The sequence below is a fragment of the Neovison vison genome, chromosome 5, assembly GCF_020171115.1.
Source record: "Neovison vison isolate M4711 chromosome 5, ASM_NN_V1, whole genome shotgun sequence".
Lineage (NCBI taxonomy): Eukaryota > Metazoa > Chordata > Mammalia > Carnivora > Mustelidae > Neogale > Neogale vison.
In genome coordinates, this window is record NC_058095.1 from 141,897,179 (window position 1) to 141,917,308 (window position 20,130).

Genomic DNA, 20,130 nt, shown 5'->3' on the forward strand with positions numbered 1-20,130 from the left:
TAATCCCTTAGTTTGTATCTCCTTAGTGATTCAAATTTTATACTGTACTAAGTGGTCTTAAGTCAATGACTTATTTGTTACTTTTTTGTCTCCTTGGTTTGTCAAACTCTGTAAATTCTGCACTTAATAATTCTTCCACCCATAGATTACACAGTTTCTTCTGTTTTCTCATTGCTTTCACCCACCTGCACCGACTGAGCCACCTCGGTACCCCTAACAGGCATATTTTTATATGTCAGCTTATGTCACTTAACATCCTGTTCTGTAACATCAATTCAAACAATGTTTTAGCTTTAGTTCTAGAATTAAATGAGTCACTTATTACCATTTCATGTACTGTGACTTATTTCTAATTTATATATTTTAGTTCAACTTTTAATCAACTGGATCATATTATCAATATGTCTTTAAATAAGAATTCACGAGTTTTTTCACACTTAACCTTAGGATTTATGGCCTTTATACTTCAATGTCATTTTGGTTACATACAACTTTCTTGGATCAGAGACCTTCCCCAGATCTTTGTAGGCATTTTTCATTATGCTTTTTGATAACCAATTTTGAGATCAGTCTAATATTTCCTTTTTGTATTTAGCTTACTTATTATACCTTGATGGATTAAGAAAATTTTTCAGTCTCTAAAGTTAAATAATTTAATGGAGACTATGTTGTTGTCCTTATGATTATCCAAAATAAATTCTTAGAACTTTCTGTGTTCTGCAGGTAAAATTCCCTTGATGACTTGTTCTGAACTATGTGTTGAGATCTCTAGTTCAGGGGTACCAGTGATAATCCTTAGTTTGCATCCTTGTTGCTCTTCACAATATTAGCTTTCCTCTGATTGCTTTATCCTTTTCTGGTTCACTAAAATTATCTCTGCTTATTTCATTACATCTGTAATGTTAATTCCATCCATGTATTTGAAGTACTTTGTTATTTCTACTTATTTTATGAAACCTAGCATGACATTTTGTTTCTCAATATATTTTGTTTTGTTTTGATACTCATTTTCTTCTCATTCTGTTGTTCTGTTTCTCATCTTTGAACCTCTAGTGTTGATTCCACATTGTTACCAACTTGTCCTATAATTTAAAGAATTTGAAAGAAATTTTTCTGATTATGTTCTTTAAACCCAAAATTGCGTATATTCTCCTCCTTCTTCCCTCTCACCTGATCATCACCTTTTTCTTATAATATATTTACGTAGAGTTGCTTTTCATCTCACTCATATTAGACAGCTTTTTCCAGAACTCCAATTTGCTGATATGGTAGGAACATTTCTTAAATCCCTAACTGTTCTAATCATTAGCTTTATTAAGAGCTACTTTTTGCTATTTCATATTTTAGACATAATGTCTTTATTGACATTCTGAGTGGGGAAGGGAAACCACAGCTCAGTTAGTAGGTATCTTTTTTTTTAGAATAACTGGGCTTTTCACTTGCCTCTTAGTTGCCATGAAGTACCTTGAATGCCTATTTATTCTGCCTAATCGTTGGATACATAATTGTATCCATTCCATCCATCCATACGGCTAGGAGAATGAAGTAATCTTCCTTTTCTAAATGCCAGTTTAATCCATTACTCCCCAACAGCTCTTTTCAGTATTTCTACAAAGTGGAAACAGATTAGAAAACAACTGAATTTACTTTGCTCCCTAATTGGAGGTAGTAGAGAAATTTTTTCAGAATTTCAAAACTCAACATTTGGGGCTGACAAGCAGGCAGGGTCAATCTGGGTAGCATTCTGTGCTATGTAAATCCTTCCATATCTTTCTCGAGTATCACTTTCTGAGATATAAGTAATTGGATTGTGGATTCCATACATCATTAATTAAGGGCTGTTACATTAAATTAGTATCAAAATATTACTTGATAGAGTTACCTAATATTCTTTCTTCTCTTTGCTTTCTGACTTCCTTTTTTCATTTTGTTGCTTTCACACCTAATCATACTTACACCACAGTGTCTTTCGTTATTGAATTCTCAGAACATGAGGATTCATCCTTCCTCTTGAGAACTTAAGAAGAAAAAAATATATCAAAACTCATCATATAATGGAGTGAAATTGCCTATATAGATCGGAACAGATTGGAACAGATTGGAACAATGAAATAGGTCTACCATGTGAAAGATTAGGTACCGATTTCTTTTTGTTTTCTTCCTCCATTTTTGAAAAGACAAGACTAAGAATTCTTATGTCTGTTAGAAGATGTAAAAGAATTCTACACACTAGAAAATATCTTTGTTGTTTTCGTATTTGTAGGATTATGAATTCTTTGAAGCTGTTTCATTTCTTTGCTTTCTTTTAATACTTTCAAAAATTTTGACTCAGAGATTCTAGTCTCCATGATGTTTTCTTAATTGATTCTTGCTTACTTATTAGTGTGTTGATGCCTTTTCCTAAATAAACACATTTGGCGTAAGAGTGACAAACTGGTCCAATTTGCAGAAGAGGAGAGTTTGAGGGAGTAGAGAAGATGATTTACTATTTCTGCAACGCCAAAGCTTTCTGAGAACATCAAGACTTGAAGACAAACCTAAAATGTTAATGGATGATTAGATACTGAGAGACCTTCCAGAGAGGTTTACCTCACTTTAGGTAATAGGTATATATTTATATTTCAAAGGACATAAAACCCTTGACAGTAAACTTTCCTTGTAGCGGAGACCTTTATTTGTTAATGAAAGGCAAGAACCCAGGGTTCTTCCCTTTTCTACGCCAGGAGAACAATTACATTAACAAGATTTCGTCTCCCCTTCTCAAGTCTGGAGGGGAAATGTATACATAAGCTCCTGTCATTGTATAGTTGAGGTTCCTTGTCTGTAATATAGACACAGGACATACAGGTTGCTTTCTGATGTCATTGCACCACCTTAGATGTGGGAATTATTAGGTCAGAGGGAACCAATATATTATTATTGTACCAGAACTCTGATACGTACTATAGAAAACTTGTTTGCATTCAAGGTAATAAGCATAAATATAGATATTAAAAATTATCTCATAGAAAAGAGAGGGCTAGGACCTCTTTTAATCTATGTTATTGAGAAACAGTGTTCATATTCATGTCGCTTTCCAAATCTTCTATCCCAGTTCATTTGAATAGGAATGGATGCATAGAATTAGAGAAGAGATTTTGCCTAATAATATATATAGCACTGAGAAAGATGAATGTCAAGAACAGAACTCTAAAAAAGATAGAAATCTGAGCAAAAAGCACATTTAGGAGCAGTGCCCCTTCACTTCTAGAGAGTTTATGTTGACTAAATCCATTTTATCTTAAGGACTTCAAAATTATAGTGAAGGGAACAGAGATATTTAGCAATTACCACATGCTAAGTACATAGATCAAGTCTTAAGTATCACACTAAAAGTGGAATGTAAATAAAAGGCAGTTATTATATTCTGGATACAAAAGGGAACAACATATAAAGAAATCAATAAATTCAGTTCACCAGACTGTCATAAGTAGTATTTGTATTCACATTTCACATTTGTACTTGACTTTAAAATAAAGCACTTTATAAATGCAGCATTTCATCTCTTTGGAACAGTTTTCTTCCTCCTTCACAAACCTGAGGTTATCTTTAGACTAAGGAAAAATTATCATTTGGGAAATCATACTTTCATAATTTAAAGAATCTTTAAAGCATCTATGCAGGATATACTAATTGCTGCATCCATCTAGTTATAGAATAAGAGGGGAGGGGCACCTGGTGCCTCAGTCATTAAGCATCTGCCTTCTGCTCAGGTCATGATCTCAGGGTCCTGGGATCAAGCCCTGCATCGATCCCTGCTTGGCGGGAAGCCTGCTTCTCCCTCTCCCACTCCCCTTGCTTGTGTTCCCTCTCTCTCTATGTCTGTCTCTGTCAAATAAATAAATAAAGTCTTAAAAAAAAAAAGGAATTAGAGGGGAAAACATTGAAGACAATAGAAAAACATTCATTTACCAGGAGTTTAATTTTTGACTTTTCTTCTTTCTATATGGAAATATGAATACTTTATTAGAGATGCTCCGATTTGGAGTGCAGTGGCATAAAGTATGATATTAAGTGACATTTCACGAACAAAATTTCTAAAGTCCCAACTGATTATGTCTTAAAATGGTGGAAGTAACAAAAGTTCCTTCCAAAGTGCACAACAACAACAAATTATAGGTAATTCCCTAATGTGACCCTCTAGTAAAATAGATTCTACTCTTCCATGGACTAAAAATAAGTTATTGCTCCTATAATGCACCGATTTATCTGTTTTGTCATTTCATTCTTAAATTTTAGCATGTTCTTTCCACTTTCCTGGGCTTCTATGCTCTTTTATCTCACTAGGTCCAATTTGGGACCTTTGAAGTCAAGAGTCAAAGAATGTATGTCAGAAATTGTATGCATTAAATGCTAAGTTGAAGAATTACTGGAGAACCCATGAATTTGATAAAAACTTCAGATTCCTAAAATGATTAACAAAGGTGTGTGTGCACATATGCGTGTGCACACACAGTTCAGCACAGAGGGCCCCCTCTGTCCAGCCACAGACTTGTTTTCCTTTTTCAGTCGTATTAGGGCTGAGATTTTACTGGGGTATTGTGAAGAATTCTTTTAGACTCAGAAAGGCCAGACCATACTATGAGAGTGTGCCTTTTAGGCAGTTTTTACCAATAAAATATTAGCAGATACCCGTCGGGAGGCTCTTGAGAAATCTTTTGCTTCCTAAAAAGAGTATAGGTTATCACACAAAGCACTTGCACTGTTGTCAAGAACTCCCTCTCCATGTTAAATGTGGAATAAATATGTAATATTTAAAGTTGCTACATCCACATGGCCTTTTTTGTGACCATAAGGAAAAAGCCAGGAGATCCCCGAATCACAATTTTCAGAGCCCTCACCTCCCTGACTTCTAGAATAATGCTAGCAGTTGTCTAATATCATCTTTTTGTCATGTGAGAAAAGTAAAACCTTTTGGATAAAATCTTTTTTTTTTTTACTACTTTTACCCCATGGTTTTCTTCCCTATTTAGTCATTCACTAAGGGGAATGTCTTTCCTTACGTGTTATCCAGTTCACTGTCATTAAAGTGATAGTTTAAGTAGCAAGACATAAATAGCAAGATTTCAACATCTAATCAAATACAAATGTTGCCCAACATGAATAGCAGGATTTCACATTTAGTCAAACATAACATTGTTACCCACATGGATCTCATATAAGAAGATTCGTCCCTCACTCCTGAAACAAGGTACCAACTCAAATTTTAAATCTGTTAAGAGGGATATTCTTTGTTTGTGTGTCATCTGGCTGGGCTACTTCAGTTATTAAACTAAATGTCTTTTTTACTTCAGAGATCAGCTGTGTTAAAGCTCACTAAAGTAATACGCAATGCATGAAGTAATTAATATACAATTTGTAGTTAGTTTTGAAAAGTCTCAATGATCACGATGTTTCATGAGGAGAGTCATTATATGCTTTAAAAGTAAAACAGCAATAGATCAATAATACTTTTTTTTTCAAAAGTTTAAGTATTTAAAAAGATGTTACTCCCTGTTTCTTATTTCTGTCTCTTTTCATATACGTTTACATATGTATGTTGCATTGTGAAAATTAGAACCTTGTGATATATCACAGTCTGAAGCAATCTGTAATTCAAAGGACATGGAAAATTCTGAAATGTCTGCTGTTTATTACTTGAGTAACTGAATATAAAAGAAACTAAAGGTAAAATCGAAAATTTTAATTTTAGTTCTGTGCATTTTCTTACTCTCTACTGATCATCAGTAATAGAAAGTCATTGATAATCTAAATAGTTAAAACCATGGCATTGCTACCATTACTTCTTGATTAGTCATCTTTGTTCACATTAGAATATGTAAGTAGGAAGGATTTCTAATTTAGTCACACACATTATAATAAAAATTATTCATTTAGAGTGTACATACTTTCTTATTAAATTATACATTTCAAGATATGTGTGTGTGCACACACACCTTGGAAAACATATATATAATATATGTAATTTTAGTTTCTTTAGATAACCAACACTAAAACAACATAACTGAAGGTTAACCAACACTAAAACAACATAACTGAAGGTTAAAAAACCTTACAACTTACATTTATGTTTGTCTATTTAAGATTCATATCATGTCTCTATACATCAAGATCATTTCTCTTAATTTTGATAATTCTGTATAATTTTATATATTCTCATGACTTTGTTTCTTTCCATTTCTCAATTATTCTACTGAATTTGCTGTCATAGTTTTTTCAAAAGGTCTAATGATAATGAGTAAATAATTTAAATAAACACAATAAATCTGAAAAAAATTTAATTCTCACTTCATCTAAAGTACCTTTTTATTTTGAGATTATGTTTATGATTAAAACTGTAGGCTTTTGTATACAATTAATCTATGGAAAATTCCAATAAATCTTTTTACTAAGAAATTTTCCGTATATATCTTAACCACTAAGACTGAAATAACTGTAGCCAGTTGTGTTAATTAAATGCTATATAATGCTCAATGATAATTATTAGAAATAACATACATTAATGTAGAAAACGTCATGATTTTATTTACAACTATATTTGTGGACAGATTAGAAATACATGTGCCTTCAGTGGTATTTAGGCTGTTAGCAAAACCCAGACAATAAAGAGTGGATCTATGTAATAGCCAATGAAATGAGTCAAAGTATTAATGAATATTTCCTTCCTTCCTTCTTCTTTCAAGAACACAGCCCTCCAAATGACAGACTCTCAGTTACTCTTGAAACTATGGGGATTAATTGTATTTCTTACTTATTTATATTTGTACATAGGTAGAGATAGCCATGGGGGATGGGGAATCACAGAATGACAATATCCCAAATTCATAAATAATTATAGCATTGATTTTCACGTGATTGTGTGGGATTGCTTAACCAAGTGTGGCTACATAATTAGGTTAATAACCAATTTCATTTCCCAATTAAATTTTCCAAAATGTCTATTCTTTTTAAGATACTATCATATAGTCTTCTATTACATCATTAATTTTGATGTCATAGCAGCATTACTAATAAGGTTTATTACTAGACAATATTTTATGTGTTGAGAAAAAAGTTAACAAACCACAGCTAATATTTTGTTCAGGGAACATACATTCTAAAAGTCCAAGTACCTGAAAAGAAATTTCCTGTTCATATCATTTGAGTCTTCTATCAGCGAGCTTTAGTGGGAAGTTTCAGTAACATGCAGTATAGTATGCTCCATTGAAAATGACTGTAATATTTCACTCAGCTTAAATATTTTGTTTGTAGATGCCAAGGCAAACTATGTATTTAAAAATGTTATGTGTTTAAGAGGATTATTTTTGTTCTGATAGCAATGCCACAAAAAATGAAAACATCAAATATATAGACGTTTGCCATCAGGAATTTTATAAACATTATCAAAAGGTGAAAGGACTTTTAGATATCGAAGACTTAAAGATCTCTTGTCCTTCATATTTTATAGAGGGCATTAAATCATGACTTAAGAGCACTTTTCTTGTTTTTGTTACTTTTTATTTATTATTCTAAAACTAAGGTATGTTTTAGGAAACTATTGAATGAAGTCACTATTCCCGTTTTAACTCAGTGTGATACTAGTGAGATCACAAATCTTCTTGGGGTGATTGCACAGCACTGTTGTGTCCAACATCCAAGAAACACAGCCAGTTTTCCCAGGCTTAGTAATCTAGGCAGAGCTCCAAAAACACAGAGAAAAGCTGCAGAGATCAAGGCTAGTGGGCATTTCTTATCTACTAGTTAATTTTTTTTTAAGAAAAGGAGATGAATCTTGATAAATTCATAATACAATGGGTTAAATATTGCCAGTGGAATTTCCCCAGGCATGTACATCTTAAAAAAAAAAAAAAAGCCTTTGTATCATCAAGTTACTTTATGAAAAGTATAAACCACCTGAGCAATTTTCCTTGACATCACTACAATAAAAACATAAGGGTTCAGAAACATAATACTAGAATACTGTCAGAATTGATTTGTACACCCAAACTGGCATAAGACTTAATTCTTTCAAGGAAATTCGCCCATGGTAATAATTAAAAACTTGCATTTGCTGGCTTATTTGACTCAGAATTGAGGAAGATTCTGAGAGAACATTCCTATAAATTCACATGTGAAGGTAGATCCTACTGCACTTTTTTCTTTAGATGTAATGAGGGAAAAAAGTCCTCCTTTCTGGAGCCAAATCACCATGAACAAAGAAGTAAAGACAATGCTCATCATAAAATTTTGTCTCTAAAGCCTTCATTCAAATATAACACTAGAAATGAGGCCACATTGATGGAAATATCCAATTGATTTCAAGAACTATTCAACGCACACCCATGGAAAACTCAATTCTTATTTTAGACTCCAAGAGGTTATATGTAATAAATATTTCTATTCCAAAAATGTGTCAATGATAATTTAAACTTCAAAGCCCCAGATATAATTTGACTCATTAACAGCAAAACAAAGAAATGTAAAAAAAAAAAATCTGAAAAAATTAGAATCTTTAAATTCATATTTTGGAGAAGCTCCTATAATTCTTATAACTCTTAACTGAAATTTTTTAAATAAGTGAAGTAATCCCACATGAAAAGCTTAACTATGCTATTTCCATCCTTATTAAAATTTGATGCAGAAGAGCCATCAAAAGAAAACTTAAGCAGTGATTTTTTTTTTTTTAAATCAGATTTCTGGGGTCCTACTGGCTTCTCAATGTGATCCGTGTCCCTCATTAGCATTATTAAACACATGGCCTAAAGTGTGCTACTAGTAAAGCACGAAATTCTTAGAAATATAGAGAAAGGTATATTGTGCTCATAGAAGCATGTAACAAAATACAATGGCTTGAATTACCATAATGGATGTTCAGTGCTTTCAAAAACAGAGACATTTAACAATAGCATCTGAATTGTGGGCAATTAAATGAGAAGTAAAAAGAGAAAAGTCAGGAGTGTTTTAAGAGACAAATATAATATGTTTGCCTCGTATTAAAATGTTCCCTTTTATGTCTGACCCCTATAAACATGACTCCAGGTATAAATATATACATGGTATTCTTGATAGTCTCAAAGTTGAGAACTGGTTTCTATCATACTTTTTCAACCATCTTTTCTTTTTTTCTAGCCATCTTTGAGAATTCATTTTTCTCATACTTGTTTCAGCTTTTCTCTGACCCAGAACCAGCATCAAACTCAGAGCCAGCCATATGAAATCAGCCTCACATGCCTTCAATTCATTTGATTTTGATCATGTTTCATTCTTACAATGCACTTTACACATTTTAGAGCTAGTTGGAAGGATAAAAATGAACTAAAACGCTTTTTTATAGCACTATGTATAATCCTATGCAAGATCACATAAAAATATATGCAGAATAAGTACAAATTTTTGTTATTTTTATAAAAGGATCTTATAAAATCACTAAAAGAGGGATGAATTATAAATTCCTCAACAATTATGACTTTGTAAAATATTTCTTGTCTATATTTTTATAATAATTTAAGTCCAAAGTGTTTATTTTGATAGGAATAGACATCCACAAAATTTAGTTTATTTTTCTATTTAAAAAACTGAAAAATGCAATTATTCAGAAAAAATAAATTCAGGACTTTACCTTATCTAGAATAAGATTATTGGAATTTTTTTCTTGAACTATTCATATTTAAGTAAAAATGACTAATAGCTTGACCTATTTCATCACCTAATAGGCCATTCCTTTAGGCATTATATTATACCACTCAAAGCAGTGTGCAAATTTCAAGCAGTATTGAAGTCTCATCTTGGGATGTTTTCAAGTGTCAAGAGTGCATATAGATGCATTAAAGAAAATGTTTCCTCTGCTGTAAAGTTTAATGTAAAAAACCTTGTAAAATGTCTCAACTCCTTCATTTGGCCAATCACTCAAAACATATTAGACACATCTTGTAAGTAAACATTTTTTTTTTTAGATCAATTGTAATACTCATAGAAAGCCATCCATTTTAAAGACAGGGCATCGTCCAAATGAAAATCATAAATATATGGTCTCAAATGTAGTTTCCATCCTCCATCTGCTTCAATCTTTTCTTACCATTTCTGTCATCACAGTAATCTAATGCATAAAAACGTTTGTATATACATTATTTCAAGATAAAGGCTTTACTAGTTTTTGTAATGAATGAAGATTATAAGATCACATTATAAGATTTTGGCTGAGAACATGGATGAAATTAGCCCATTTTTAGTCACAAGAAATGTAATCATAAGAGAGGCTTTGAAATACATCATTATATACTTCTATATTTATGAAATATATATATTTTTCTCCTGATGATAAAGAATTAAATACATGTGAATTTTTTTAGTAAAATACTATTTAAAATTTGCTTACTCTTAAGTTTGAAGTCATGACTATTGATATCATTACATTTTTTATTATGCTTTCCTAAGTCTTAGTCCTCAGTTTTTTTGTGTGTATTGATGATGGTTCTATGCAGTCATTTTCATTCCTTCTTACTTATGGACATCTTAAAGAAAAATTCTTTTGATCTTCCCAATAATGACGTAATTTTTAAAATGATGTTGTTATGTGAATACAAGAGTTCTTCCGTAATTTCCCTACATTTATAGGTCTTATAGAAATATGAAAACAAAACAAATGGGTAAGTTATGTGCAAATGTCTAAAACATAAATGCAAAAGAATACTTAATTGCAACTAAAAGTTTAAGTTAAGGATTACTCTGCGAAGTAAAGAGATTTATTTTATGTGCAACTTACATTTTAAGCTTCAGCTTTGCTTAGTTAGACATTTTTTCTTATACTATCATCCAGCATCAGAGCTCTACAATTATTTTATTTCTTCAGCGTGTCTTTTGTACATTTTCTCTATTCTCTTCATTTCCAAACATACAACGACATTAACTCCCAGTCGTTTTCCTCTTTTATAGGTTATTTGCAAACTGTCCAATTATTGACTGTATTATTTCTGCTTCTCAGGAAAAGCTTGACATTTATACTGTGTTTTCCTCTCCTACACTAAGGAGTTTTCTAATTTTAATACAGTATAAATTTAACGTTTATCTTGGTGAGCCAAGAATGAGATGTGTTGGTCTGGTTTTCCTTTCTGGTGTACCATCATGGCTTATACACAAATGCACTTTGACCTTATAGGTGTGCAGTCTCCTGAATACAAGAGAAACCAGTACAATTTTAATACCAGAACCAAAATTAAGAGAAGCATATTGGATGATCTCAGGGGGGACAAAAGGTCAAAATATATAAGATCTCAGTGCCTTTTGTAAAAACTTGGACATTGCTACTATAAAGCAACTACCTGTTATGGTTCTTGTTACATTTCCCACTTACTTACACATCAAGGTATAAAAGCAACAGTGGCAAAGTGGGGTAGAGGAATAAGGCTTGCTTTCTTTCTTTTTTTTTTTTTTTTTGAATAAAGCTTTCTTAAACAATATGACCCAACTCAAAATGAACTGCAAACCACATGAAAATAAAAACTGCTAAAATTGTCAAAATAAGGAAACTATGATCAATATGAATTTTACCAAATAAAATTTTGTTTTTGAATGATAGATGTCTGCAAATGAATAAGGGACTATTTTCAATAGACCAATAGAGCTGAAGGAGAAAATAGTGTAGAAAATAATAAAAAGATATGAGGAGCATTCTACAAGACTTCCTTACCATTACCAATATGTGGTATGAATGCAGGAGAAAGGCTAATTACTTAGGAATATAGTAGATGTTTATGGACACAAGAGTGAATTATACACAGTTCATATTTTAAGTTTCACTTTTTTTTTTTTTTTGTCAGGGATTTGGATAAAAATAGTGCAGGGGCACCTGGGTGGCTCAGTCAGTTAAATGTCTGCCTTCTGTTCAGGTCATCATCCCAGGGGCCTGGGATGGAGGCCCAGGTCAGGCTCTCTGCTCAGTGGGAACCTGCTTCCCTCTCTCCCTGCTGCTCCCCCTGCTTGTACTCTCTCTCTCTCTCTGTTAAATAAGCAAATAAAATCTTAAACAAGGAATAGTGGAAGGAAGGAAGGAAGCAAAGAAAAGAAAGAAAGAAAAAAGAAAAATAGTGCAGAATAAGTTTGAATTATATTCTGTTCTGCTCCTCAAAGAATTTATAATATAAAAACACTCATAAGTATTTATTACACTAGTGTGCTCTGAAGAGGATAAGATTCAATGTTTGTTTGTTGGTTGTTTGTTTTTTTTTTTCCCCTGCTCACTGTTGCAGGTATGGTAGATAGATTCAAAAGGAAAGAGGAAATATGTAAATTTATAACAAAAAGCCTAAAAGAGGATTATGAACATATAATCCAAAGGGTTTAAAAGGGATAATATATGATAAAATTCTATTCATTTTAAATACTATTGAAAAAAATACCTCCCTTCAAAAAGTAATGTATGGCAAATGTAACACTCATAGGAATAAGTATCACAAGAAATATGCTGAATGGATAAAAGTATTCCGCAAATATAAAAGAAGATGAGGATAAGTGAGGACTCATATTGAGTTACTAAGAATATTATAAATAAATGCATTCTTATAAAATTATTTATTGTGATTCCAAAAATATTATATGGGTAATTTTTAATGAAATGAAAGATTTCTAATGGATATCTATGAATACATGGGGGGAAATAAAAACTATATTTAAAATATATTTTATCTGTCAACATTTGTTTGAAATGTATATAAAAAATACTTAAACAAAATAGAAAAATATTTCTAGCTAAACATTTAAAATTCCAGAATGGGCATTGTAAGCTTGATTTGTCGGCTCCATGGTGATAGAGATCTAAGATCCTTCTGTTGTTCTCTGTCATCTTCTATCATAGCTTCCCTTCTCAATTGTTCCTCAAGTCTCACCAGTCTGCTACACTTCAGTTACCAAATCTTCATTCCAAGAGCATTGGGGGGGGGAATATGATTCAGATCTTTTTAACATGACTCCCACAAGTTCTGTGCCGTATTTGCATTCCCACAGCATATACCTGACCTCGGGCAATATATGTATGTATAGGTATATGCATGTGTACCTGTACCGATATCCCCTGTATCTGTAGCTGTATTCCCTATATCCGTATTATAGCTGTCTCTACACTATTGCTCAGGGCTCAGTTCCTGAGTAATAGATAATGAATATTTGGTAAGGCAACTGAAGTATTTCTCACAATAGCTAGTGAGAAGAAAAGAAGAAGAAAGGACATGTCCTACTAGACATTAAATTAATTGTGTGCTTTTTTTATGATTTAAATTCTATGATGCTTATGTAAGTATTAATAAATGTATAATGGAATAAGAATAGGATATCTCTTAAGGTGAATGTTTTAGAATAATTTCATTAGGAAGGAAAAGCAATAAATTTTAAAAATCAGTTAAAATTTTTACTTAAAAAAATTTTTTTTTTTTTTTAAAGCCCTGTCCCCTATTTCCCCCAGTCCCTCAGCTACCAGACTCTACTCTGGTAACCATCAGTTTATTCTCTATAGTTAAGAGACTGGTTTCTTGGGTTGTCTCTCTCTCTCTCTCTTTTTTCCTTTGCTTTCTTGTATTTTGTTTCTTAAATTCCACATATAAGTTATGTCATATGGTATTTGTCTTTCTCTGACTGATTTATTTCACTCAGCATTGTACTCTCTAGCTCTATCCATGTTGTCATAAATGGCAAGGTCTCATTACTGTTTTTGTATTTTAGGGCTAAATACCCAGTACTATGATTACTGGATTGTAGAGTAGTTTTATTTTTACTATTTTGTGGAACTTCCGTTTTGTTTTCCAGAGTGATTGCACCAGTTTGCATTCCCACCAACAATACAAGAGGATTCCTTTTTCTCCACATCCTCACCAATACTTGTTTCTTGGGTTGTTGAGTTTAACCATTCTGGCAGGTGTGAGGTGACATGTCGTTATAGTTTTGGTTTGCATTTCCCTACTGATGAGTGATCTTGAGCATCTGTTCATTTGTCTGTTGACCAACATTATGTCTTCTTTGAAGAAATGTCTGTTTATGTCTTCTACCCATTTTCTGGGTTTTGAGTTTTATCAGCTCTTTATACTTTCTGGATAAAGGATACCCTTTATACATTCTGGATACCCCTTATCAGATATGTCCTTTGAAAATATCTTCTCCCATTCAATAGTTTTGTTGATTTTTAGTTTTGTTGATTGTTTCCTTTGTTATGCAGAAGCCTTTTATTTTGATGTAGTGTCAATGTTTATTTTTACTTTTATTTCCCTTGCCTCAGGAGACACATCTAGAAAAGTGTCTCTATGGCCAATGTCAAAGAGATTAACCGCCTGTGTTTTCTTCTAGGATTTTTGTGGCATCAGGTCTCATATTTAGGCCTTTATTCCAATTTGAGTTTATTTTGGGCATGGTGTAAGAAAGTGGTCCAGTTTCATTCTTTTGAATGTGGCTGTCTAGTTTTCCCAACACCATTTGTTGAAGAGACTGTTTTTTCCTCATTGTGTATGGATAGAATAATTAACCAGGAGATGGTTCTTTCCACAGATAATAATTGTAAACTCAAGCAAATACTAAAGCAGCTACCCAACTAGCTTAAAGATCAGGAGTGAAAAAAGACAGATTTTGAGGGGGAGCCAAATTTGAAAGAGCAGACAAGCATGAAATAAATTCTCTGTCTTTGAGACATTGACTTAAATGACTAAATGCAAGCTATGTTATGGCAAGGATCCTGTGACCAAAACATCAATGGAAAATATGCTGTTTTTATGTCCTGCGACTAACAGAGCCAGGAGTGGCAACAGTCTGGAAAATGAGAGTGAACTTGCAAAAGGAAGAGTGCCTGAGAAGGGGAGCCTGAGAAGGGGAGCCTCAGTACTCTACAGGTTTCTGGCTGATGTCCAAATAGTGTTTTTGCAGGGTACAGTGCAAACAGCATAACTCAGGGGAGAGGGAGAAAAAGAGAAAAAAAAAAAAGAACTGAACTGTATCTGACATTCTGCCTCTGCAAAAAAGACAAAATTTGTATTTTGGTCAATTTAGGTGTAGTAATGCTTAAAGGAAATCACATCTCTCTTTGGAAGAGAGTGGGAGAATCCAGACTCCATTTCATTGTATGTGCAATATACGGGAGAAAATGCAAAATTATAAGAACACAAAGACCCAGGAAAATGTGACTAATTTTCAAAAGAAGTGACTGTCAGCAGAATCTAAATATGAAATAACAAAAATTTTGATATTTTCAGAAAAAGGTGGATAAAATAAAATGGATGCTGCAAATACACTCAGTTAAAGTATATTATTCTCATAATGAATAAAAATACATAATTTTAAGCAGAGAAAGAGAAATTATAAAATCAAAATGGAAATGTTTGAATTAAAACATTAGTCTTTGAAAAAGTTTCCTTATAGATAAAGATAGAAAGCATCACAAAGTACATGAAGCTAGATCTGTAAGTTATCATCTTACAAAGAAATAGAAACAGAATTGAAAAAAAAAAAACAGAGAGAGAGAGAGGGAGAGAGCTATAGTGACCTGTTGGAAAAATACCATATGGTAAAACATATCTACCTATATTGTTACATGTTTATATTTACTATATTAGTGCATTACTATGATTATATTTACATTACATAGACTGAGAAAATTTAAGGGTACTTATTCTAATTTAACTAAATTTTAATCTAATTTTAATTAAAATGTAAGGATACAATTTAAGGATACATATTCTAATAAGTTCATTGTAAAATTAATTGTTAATAAAATTATACAAACAAAAAAATTAGACAAACAACCTAACATTTTAGCTAAACAACTTATATTTGCAATTTTGTAAATGACCTAAATTTTAAACTTAAAAATTAAAATTTGTGATTTAAAGACTGTGAGGACCCAAATTTAACAGTTATCCAAATGCACAACTGTACTAATTATTTATAGCTCACGTTAGTTCAGACTGGTCAATTTTGATGTTCATCTGCTTTTAATTTATTATTTTTATTATCCATAGAGAATACCCCAGACTTACAATGACAAATGTCCTTAGCAACATCTCTACCTTCCCATGAATTATTTCTTCTTTTATTTTGAAGTCAAATTCCAATATTCAATAATGAATATTATTATAATACTTTTATATCCCAAGAGTTATTGATATTCTCATGTTGTCTAAGTCAATTTAGTCTCCTGTAAAAAATACCCTAGATTGAGGGACTTAAACAGAAATGTATTCCTCATAGTTCTGGGGGCTGGACATCTGAGAATATGGTATCCACATAGTTAAGTTCTGAGAAAGACCCTCTCACTAATTTACAGACAGCCATCTTCTCTCTGTGTCTTTCTATGCAGACAGGAGAGAGGAAAGCAAGCTCTCCTGTCTTTTCACATAAAGATACTAATTGCATTCATAAGGGTTCCATTCTCAGGTCCTAATAGTTCTCAAAGGCCCTACCTCCAAATACCATCATATTGGAAATTAGGCCTCAACATATGAATTTGGAGAAGACACATTCAGTCCATAGCATACATCCAGTCCATAATGCATATCTTCAAGAATATATTAAAGACTGTATAGAATTCATTCTTACAAGAGCTGCACATTAAGTACTTCAGTGGTGCTAGGCACTTGGGCAGGAACTATGGATTCATAGGTGCCCAATCTGTCAAGGATCCTGTGATCAGAGTGTAAGACTTTCTAGTACTCTTTTTTATTTGTAATGACTTGAATTCCAAACAAACAAGAAGAAAAACATTCCACTTTATATATTCAGAATAATTTCTGTGCGCTTACATTTGTAGTACATACTCATATATAAATACTACTTAATTCAGTCATGAATCTGGGTTTCTATAAGAATCATACTAGTAATGAAGTAAGATGCCTAGGAAAAGCGACATGTACACTTTAGAAGCTACCCCTATATGACAATAGAGCACTTAAGAAATGCTGGAAATAATTTTTACTCATTCTTACATTAACAGATAAAAATACATCTTAAGATGCTAGAGGAGAGACATTGCTTGTCTCTTAAAATTGACATCATTTCTAAGCAGTGTTTCATTTTCTTCCAGGAATCTGGCAGTAAAATTACCCATTATTTATATATACATATATATATATGAAATGTGAAGAAGTTTAACAGTGTAAAAATTAAAGGTCAATGAATTATGTTAGTTTTGAAGTAAATATTCAAATAAAGTTTTGTTTCTTGAAGAAAATCATAAAGAAAATATATATTTTTGTATCTTTAAATTTTAAAGACAACTTCTCATTTTTCCTTCTATTGTTTTTATTTTTTTATATCTCCTTTATCTATGGGTAAAACGTCTATAACTCTATCCTTAATTTCTAGCTTCAGTTTATGAATAGTGATCAGGAATAACCATTTACATTTTTAAAAACTATATAATAAAATACATATTTTCTAAATACATTGTCACATAATTAAAAAATAAAAAAGCACTTAGAGACAATGAAAAACCACTTTCTCAATCTTGGTCAATATTGTGTCAAGATTTAACACCTGCCCGACATTGTACAGGTTTGCAAATCTGGTGTTATCTGACTTTATAGATCAAGCCAGGACTTGTTGTAACTGACAAGACTTTAATTAGGTTTAGTTTCATGGCCATGTGCCCATTACTCAAATGTGTTGCCTTTTAAAAATTATACCAGTAAGATACTGGCTCAATTTCAAGTTCATTTCCCTGCAGTCATGGGAGAGACATAACGCAGAAACAACCAGAGTGCTTGTCTCAAATAAAAGTGCATAATAGCTTTGGTTGAATATCCACAAGAAAATAGTGGTTTCAGTTTTATTTTGCATGGCAAATGTAAATCAGGAAAAGTGTGCATTCAGCAAATATCAAAAGAGCTTCCACTTCAGCAAATATTAAAAGAAACAAGAATCAATGAATGTACTGAATGATATTAAGCACCAGTTAAGGGGATATTTAATTATTTGAATGTAAATTAAGATATTAGTGTTTATTTCTTAACATAATCATCACAGTTGCTTTTGTCATGCTAAAATATTTAAAACTTGGTAAAAAATAAACCTATGTATTTGGAAATATATGGACACATCTATTGTATATATGAACATATATATTCACCCATATATATGAACACACATAGATCAAAGTACCCAAGTAGTTCTATCTGAAAATACTCTAGTGCAAAGAATGAATAGACAGTTGGTTAAAAAGATCCACAAGAGGCAATTTCCATTTTTGTTTTGTTTTGTTTTGTGTGTTTCATTACATCTTGGTATCAGTAGGTACTGCAGAGGCAAAGTAGTGTTACCTCACTTTTTAGGTAGAATCAAGCACCTCTGGAAGGTCTTTCCAGCCTGTTGAACTTCCTCCTTGACTCTTTCTGCATTACGCCCACCATTATTCCTTTGGGGAATGTCTAATTTGTCGTGAGTCTCATACTTTTCTTGGACACTCCAGTGCCCTGGTAATATTCCTATATAGAGACTTACAAGGACAATGACTACTATTTATTTATTGGCCTTATACTAATAAACACTTATTGTGATGGTTTTATATATAGTTATTTTAATACTTAAACCTATTGTGATGGCTTTATATGTAGTTATTTTAACCCTTCTAACAATCTTTTGAATGTTTATTATTATAATTCCCATTTTCACAGAAAAGAAAATCAAAGCCTAGTGATGATACTTGTCTAACACACAGAGGTAGTAAGTAGCTGACATGAAATTTAAAATGAGGCAGACTTTCTCCAGTATCTATGCTCTCATAATTTAAATGAAATGTATTTTTATTTAGATATACTTTTCTATGTCCAATAAGAATTGAAGCTTATAAATATTGAGCTCTAATAAATACTGAATCTTATATAGAAATGCAAAATCAAGGGAAAATTATTAATTTTATTATTACCATTACATTTCTTAGAAATAATAACTGTAAGAAAATGATTCTGTAGAACTCAGTATTTTTTTTTTTTTTGCCTGATATTTGTGTACCATTGGATCATTTCAACTCAAATATCATTAGGTCATATAGGGCTCACCTTTTAAAATAAACATGAAATATACAACTTAAAAAGCCATATTTTCTTTATAAAGTAGGTTTCATGTTCTGTGAGACTCAACCTCCACCATTTTAATGTCAATGGACTCTTCAGTTTATATATAGAGATACAGAGATAAATATCCTTCATTTTTTAATGAATCATTTTTTTCCCACACAAGCTAAAGAAATATGAACAGATTTGTGTGAGGAAGCATCAGTAAATATCCTGATCAATATAAAAATTGGACAAGCCACATGCTGAAGTCACATTAAAATGAAAATTGAGGAGTAAATCCATAGGAGGATTATAATATGCACAGATGGCAGGGATGAACCTGGTTGCTTTCCAGCCAGTACCTGCTCTGGAATATATGAAACTGCATCTCCAGAATATCTTTACTATATTAAGTGCTTGCGGGTGGCTGCCAAATTCCAAAAGGACATCCCTCCTAAAAGAAAGTGAACATGAAACTCATAATTTGAAAACCATATTTGCATATATAAAGTAGGTTTCATGTTCTATGGAAGTCGAAATTGAACAATACAGTGAAAGTACAGGCACATAATTTTCTTAAACTAAACTATATTAATATCTGTAAAAAGCTAGAAGTTCCAAATTTTAAAGGAACAGAATAAGAAGCCAATGCTTTAGGTTCATGGCCAATAGCTCAGAATAAGGAGCAACCTGGGAAACAAGAATTTCTCTTCCCACTGTTAATTATAATCTATGAGCTGGTCCCCGTTGGTTCAAGGTACAGAAACTCAGTTAGGACTATGTTGGGCCCAGATGGTTGACTGATTGACTGGCTACCATTTTTGTGCCAGATTGGCCCATTTCCCTACTTTTTCATCCAGGTCTATATGAATTGGAAGATTGTATATGAGGGAAAAGATTATATCACAAAATGAAAAATAAAATATTTTTAATATCCAGAAAGCATCACACTGAAAAATTTGGGAATAGTTCTTTAATCTGAATGATTAATGTAACATGTTTTCTTTCTTAGATATTTTCAATAATTAGAGATGATGAAAAAAGACTAATATATTTTATATTTAAGCCAAATTATAATGATCAGTCTGTATAA